Source organism: Sciurus vulgaris (genome assembly GCF_902686455.1).
Source record: "Sciurus vulgaris genome assembly, chromosome: 4".
Classification (NCBI taxonomy): Eukaryota; Metazoa; Chordata; class Mammalia; order Rodentia; family Sciuridae; genus Sciurus; species Sciurus vulgaris.
The window spans coordinates 142923247-142930204 of NC_136464.1; the positions used below are offsets into that span (position 1 = coordinate 142923247).

A 6958-nucleotide genomic window follows, 5' to 3' on the forward strand; every position below is an offset into this window, starting at 1 on the left:
TGATGGAGTCACTGCTGTCAGTCCCTCTTCCAGTCAAGAAAAAGCAAGCTGATGAGTCAGGTTTTAATTTCATCTCATGGATAATTACTGAGTGGAAAGGACTACAATTCCAGTTCTACATGTTGGTATGCATTCTTTAATCCTATCAGCCCACGTAAGAATTGAATGGTTCCGGCAAGGAGAATCTGAGCAGTAGAAGGAACTTTTGCTTCTTTATACATTTTAAAAATTAAAACATAATACCAAATGAAGCAAACAAACAAGAGATTAAGTATAATATCCTTATAGAAAGTGCTTACATTATAAGGGTATAGCCCAATAAATTTTCACAAACTGAATTCATGTAACCAGCATTGGCACCCTAGGTGACCCCATTGCTGCTCCTGGAAGGGACTTTGAGAGGATATTTTTGCATTTATTTGCCATTAAATGGACTATGCCTAAATTTACCTGCATGGATGGATACGATGCTCTCTGTTTTTATTTATTTTGAGATAGACCCACACCTACTTATTAATTTTAGGCAAATCCATTAATGCCATTGATCACATGTGCTGTTCTGTGGTAGTGGAACATTTCTTTTTTTCACCTGGCTCCCCTCTCTCTCTCCTTCATGCGCACTAATCTCATTACATTGCACACTTTTGTAACCACTTCAGGACAAGCAATAGAACAGTCTGTGCCACCCCAGAAGCTGCCACCTGTACCCCATTCCATTAAGCATAGGTCCTGTGATTCTATATGAACCACACCCCCAGGGAAACTGAGTAAAAGATACAGGAAAGCATCTTTTCATAAAAGGTGACCAATCAATGACTTTATTGGGGTGCAGCGAACTTCATTGATGGTATGCGAACCAGGGTTCCTTAAGCCCCTCCCCTCAGGGGGTCTGGGATGGAAACTGGGAGGAGGGGAGGTGGAGAGTCTCAGTGTGTGAGGGACTGAGTTGGGGCAGGGACTGCCCAGCAGCTTAGGGCCTCTCTCTTCCACTTCATTATTGCTGGGGCAGGTGGTCCAGGGGCTCCAACTCCTTGGAGGCCATGTGGACAATAAAGTTTGCCACCCTGTTACTGTAGCCAAATTCATTGTCATACCAGTAAATGAGCTTGACAAAGTTGTCATCGAGGACAATGCCAGCCCCAGCATCAAAGGTGGAGGTTGCAGGAGGCGACCTGGTTCTCCATGCAGCCCAGGATGCCCTGGAGGGGGCCCTCCGATGCCTGCTTACCACCTTCTTGGTGTCATCATATTTGGAGCTTTCTCCAAGAGATGGGTCAGGTCCACAACTGACATGTTGGGGTGGACACACAGAAAGCATGACCTTGCCCATAGCCTTGGCAGCACCAGTGGATACAGGGATATTCTGGGCAGCCCCATGTCATCATGTCACAGTTTGCCAGAGGGGCTATCCATGGTCTTCTGAGGGGCAGAGATGGCATGGACTGAGGTCATGAGTCCTTCCACAAGCCAAAGTTGTCATGGATGACCTTGGCCGGTTTGCTGAGCAGTTGGTGGTGCAGGAGGCATTGCTGATGATCTTGAGGGAGTTGTCACACTTCTCATGGTTCATGTCCATCACAAGCATGGGGACATCAGCAGAAGGCACAGGGATGATGATCCTTTTGGCACCGCTTTTTAAATAAACCCTAACCTTCTCCATGTAGTGAAGACGCCAGTGGACTCCACGATATATTCAGCGCCAGCATCACCCCATTTGATACTGGTGGGATCTCACTCCTGAAAGATGGAGATGGCCTTTCCATTGATGGCAAGCTTCCCATTCTCAGCCTTGACTGCCATTGAACTTACCATGGGTGGAATCATACTGGCACAGGTAGATCATGTAATTGAGGTCAATGAAGGGGGCATTGATGGTGACAATATCTACTTCGCCAGAGTTGAAAGCAGCCCTGGTGACCAGGTGCCCAATACAGCCAAATCTGTTCACGCCGACCTTCACCATCATGTCTTAGGGATGCTGATGACGCTGTGTAAGACTCTTAAGATGCACTGTCTGTTGAACAGGGAGGAGCAGAGAGCTCCAATTAATAACTTTAAAAATAGAAATAGGCATTTAAAATGATCAATTATAAACTAAAACAAATGGTAGAATTAAAATGGCACCCTTTTGTGTCTTTCAATTAATTCTATTCCTCCTTTTCTACAAAGTGATCACTGTTTTGATTTGATAATAGTGATTGCTTTGTTACATTTTTAAAATAGCCTTTATCTGCCAGATGGTGTCATTAGATGTCATATTTTGGTCTTATCTATTTTTAAAAAATGATGGGTTTTCCTAATCAGAAACCCCTTCATTCCTTTGTTCTCCTCTGATTCATCAATTAAAGAATTCAAGCCTGGCCCAGTGTGACACTATTCTGAAATTAATATCCTTCAAGTTCCTTGATTTTTTAAAAAAAATTGTATACCACTTTGAGAATCTGATCAAACACATAGACCTTCTCCTCTAGGAAAATGTGGATAGCCACAACATTTTGCATATAATATTAAGTGTTTATGGACTCTCTGATGCCCATGATGAATTCTAACTTAAGAATTCCCCAACTAGCATATTTTTCCAAAGCATGTCTTCACATGAATGGTGGGCTTTTTCACAATAGAGAGCAAATAAGGTGACCATCTCTTGGGTTGTCATAGGTCTAGCTGAGTGTAAAGCCAGAACTCCAAGCCAAACTACAAAGATTAGTTTGCTCCTATGGAGGGCCAAGCTGACAAGCTGGACCTGAAGCCAGGCTCTGTGCTAGGGCAGAAGGAAAATGCTCTCCATATTACATAAATATCATATTTCTGACTGATGAACAGGTGGAGGAGTCCCCTTTCTCTTCCTTTCCCTCTCTGGTACTTTCCAGATTTAGTTCTTAAAATCAATCATGGTGCTCTCTCTTATTTAATTTTGGTTACTGGGGATTGAACCCAAGGGTGCTCTACCATTGAGCCACACCCCCCATCCTTTTTATTGTGAGACAGGGTCTTGCTAAATTTCCCAGGCGAATCTTGAACTTGAGATCCTCCTGCCTCAGCCTCACCAGTGCCTGGGACTAAGGGCTGTTAGGTGCTCTTTATCCTCTTGGTGGGTTCAGCCTTCCCACTGAAGTTAATTCTCAAGGAGATGAAGTGTGCACACACATTCTGCATGTAACTCAGGAAAAGGCAACGGGGGAGACAGAATGGGCATTGCTAACTTGGTGGTACAGGTTGTGCACAAGTCAGAAGCTGCCCCAGGTTTGAACTGGTCTTTGGTGAAGCCTCCTAACTTATGAAACAACTAAGTCACAGGGTAAGGCACATCCAAAGGAACACACTGTCTCCAGTTTGTCCAGAGGATGTGCTAAAAGCACTAGTTTCTGGAATAAATTTGCATAACACTTTTGGTGAAGTTTTCTTACTTGATGTCTATGATTGCTCAAAGGGATCAATAATTATACTATTACAACAATAGATCACTAGATAATATGCTGTAACATATTAACAATTCTTTGAAGTAGCCAATTTTTTTTTTTTTTTTACGAATTCCTTTGAGAGCATGGTTGAAATCTCATGGTGTAGCAACTGCTGTAGCCAGCAGATCAGAGAATAAATAGTTCCTCTGACAAATGATACCACAAGTAAACACTTCCTGATTGCTGTCATTTTTCTTGAGGTGTAATTACCTCAACAAAATAAATTCAGACATGTCAGCTTTTCCTCCTAAGACTTGTTATTCTGGGGTGCCATGGCACATGCCTGTAATCCCAGCAACTGGGGAGTCTGAGGCAGGAGATATGCAAATTCAAGGCCAGCCTCAGCAATTTAGCAAGAGCTTGTCTCAAAATAAAAATTTAAAAGGTCTGGGGGTGTAGCTGTGTGGTAAAGTGCCCCTGGTTTAATCCCTAGTGCCAAAGAGAGAGGGAGGGAAGGAGAGAGGGAGAGAGGGAGAGAGGGAGAGAGGGAGAGAGAGGTGTGTAGGGGGAGTATCCTCCATTACTCTAGGTTTTTATTTACAGTACTTGGTAATGTAATCCTAGAGAGGTTTCAGCCATTAGTTTGGATTAGCCAGGGACTGGAATAGGCCAAATCTAGCATCTTCCCTTTTCTTTTTCTTCTATTAAAAATTTATTAAATATACATAAATCTTACCATGTTAACTATTTTTTTTTTTTTTTTCTCGTATGGTGCTGAGAGTGGAACCCAGGGTCTCACACGCGCTAGGCAAGAGCATTTTCCTACTGGGCTACCTTCCTTGCCTCATGTTAACTATTTTTAAGCTTGTAGCTCCATGGTGTTACTTACATTTGTGGTATTGTATAACCATCACCACTATCCATTTTCAGAACGCTTTCCTCACCCCAACAAACTCTGTATCAGGTAAATAATACTCCTCATTACTCACTCCTTCCTCCAGCAACCTTTGCTCTACTTTCTGGTTCTATGATTTTCCTCTTCTAGAATCTCATACAAGTAGAATCACACAGTGTTTACCCTTTTGTGACTGACTTATTTCACTTAGTATTATGTCTCAGGGTTCATCCATGTTGTATCATCTTGTCAGAGTTTCCTTCCTTTTTAAGGGTGAATAATATTCCATACTCTGTGTATGTCCCATTTTATTTACCCACTCATCTACTGATGGACTTGGGTTGTTTCCATCTTTTGGTTATTGTGAATTATGCTGCTATGAATATTGGTGAACAAGTTAACAACTTTTTAAATAGAGTTTTATTAGAACACAGCCATGCTCATTCATTTATATACTGTATCATTTTGAGACTACAATGGCAAAGTTGTTTAGTTGCACCTGAAAACATATGACTCAAATCCTAAACTATTTATTATCTGCCTTTTACAAAAACCTTTACTAACCTCTGCACTAGATATTTTTCAAGTATTTAATTTGTAGTAAGAAATACCTTTCACAACAAAGTATAAACAAATAGCTAAAAAAGTTTCATTAAATAATATTTATTATTCTCATAATAATTGATGCACTGTCTTTTATTCTACTCTACTTTTACATTTTATTTCTTTCTTCCTTTTTTACAGCATTGGGGATTGAACCCAGGGGTGATATACCACTGAGGTACTACTTCCCCATCAGTTTTTTTTTTTTTTTTTAAATTTCTTTGAGACAGGGTTTTTCTAAGTTGCTGAGGCTGGCCTTGAACATGCAATCCTCCTGCTTCAGCCTCCAGAGTCACTGGGATTATAGGCATGTGCCACCACACCAGCTTCCAGACTATTTTTAAAAAAATATAACCACAACCCTCTAATGAATCACAACCTACAGTTTGGAAAGAACAGCCTGCTGCTGTATACCCAATAAGTCTCTTGGATTCTAAAAGGAGAGCTATAAGCAGGAAGTATCCACATAAATCACGGAGGTTTACGTGAAAGACACAGGGAGGAGGACATATAGAAACACTTTAGACCTGGGCATGGAGGTGCAGATCTATAATCCCAGTGACTCAGCAGACTGAGGCAGGAGGATCGCAAATTCAAGGTCAGCTGGGCACTTAGCAAGGCCCTGTCTCAAAAAATAAAAAGGGCTGGAGATGCAGCTCAGTGGTAAAGTGCCCCTGGGGTTAATCCCCAGCACCGGGGAAAAACAAAACAGGAAGGAAGGGAGGGAGGAAGGGAGGGAGGGAGGAAGGAAGGAAGGAAGGAAGGGAGGAAGGGAGGAAGGGAGGGAGGGAGGAAGGAAGGAAGGAAGGGAGGAAGGAAGGAAGGGAGGAAGGGAGGAAGGGAGGGAGGGAGGAAGGAAGGAAGGAAGGAAGGGAGGAAGGAAGGAAGGAAGGGAGGGAGGAAGGAAGGGAGGAAGGAAGGGAGGAAGGAAGGGAGGAAGGAAGGAAGGAAGGAAGGAAGGGAGGAAGGAAGGAGGGAAGGAAGGAAGGAAGGAAGGACTTTAGCACTAGGGCAGGCAACTGAAATAAGGCCAGGGGAAGATCAACAGCCCAAGAGCCCAAAGGAAGGACATCCTTTTCTCTCATCACTTATGCTACTGTCCTAAGGATCCTAAAGCTCAAGAAAATGATGACCATGAAGAATCTTAAGAATCATCAGGTCCCTTCGTTTTGTAGCTGAAGAGACTGAAATTGATAAGATTACAGCCACTGGTCAGAGATAAGTGATAATCCTGCCGCAGTTTCCGCCAGTGGGGAACAGGACAAAGGGGCGTGGCCAGTGGGGTCGCCTCTAAAAGTTAAAGATCAGGAAGCTCCAGCATCTAGCGGATGGTAGGCCCCGAGAAGCGCACGTTATGATCTCTACCGTGTGTTCGGAGGGAGTGGGCTCTTGAGCAAAGACAGCATGTTACAGATGAGGAAACAAGCTTTGGGAAGAAAAAGGGCCTTAGGGGCGTCACGTGACTGGTAAGAGAGACAGCGGAGTAGAGCAGCCGGCCCTGTCCCTGCCGTTCCCCCGCGGGCGCCCCCTGCGCTCAGAGGGCGGAGCACTGACCTAGACAGGACTGAGTGGCAGAGGTGGGTGGAAAGATGCGGCCCTCCCGCTGCTGTATCCTGGGGACTACTTACAGCTCCCTGGCAGGCAGGCTGTCCTGGGACCCCCCTCAGCCCTCCCACTGCCCTCCTCCCCTCTCTCCCTACCAGTGACACAGGGACATATTCACTTGGTGGGGACAAGGGGAGGGTCTTTGTCAATGACTTGCTCTTTCCCAGTGAAAGCTTTTAGAAATTTCTTTGTCTTTGATCTTGAATTCACAATAATGCGCATAGGTGTCAGTTTCTCCTCACGGCTCCCCTTTGGCCTCTCTGGGTCCTCCTAGTTGAAATCTTCCATCTCTTTAATTCCGAGAAATTCATCTCCACTCTGTCCTCAGATGTTATCTCCTCTCCACATTCTTCCCTTCTTTCTATGACTCCAGTTACTTGGATGTTGAGACACTTATTTCTGTCTTCCACGATTCTTAACTTTTCTTTTTTTTCCTTTATTTGGTGCCAGGGAT

At 43.8% G+C, this 6958-nt stretch overlaps 1 pseudogene across 1 annotated transcript; it reads right to left on the reverse strand.

Annotated features, from left to right (window-relative positions):
• Positions 1-365: 365 nt before the first annotated feature.
• On the reverse strand, positions 366-3888 carry LOC306659206 (glyceraldehyde-3-phosphate dehydrogenase-like; annotated as a pseudogene). Its single transcript has one exon. The product of its transcript is annotated as a glyceraldehyde-3-phosphate dehydrogenase-like (transcript).
• Positions 3889-6958: the final 3070 nt, after the last annotated feature.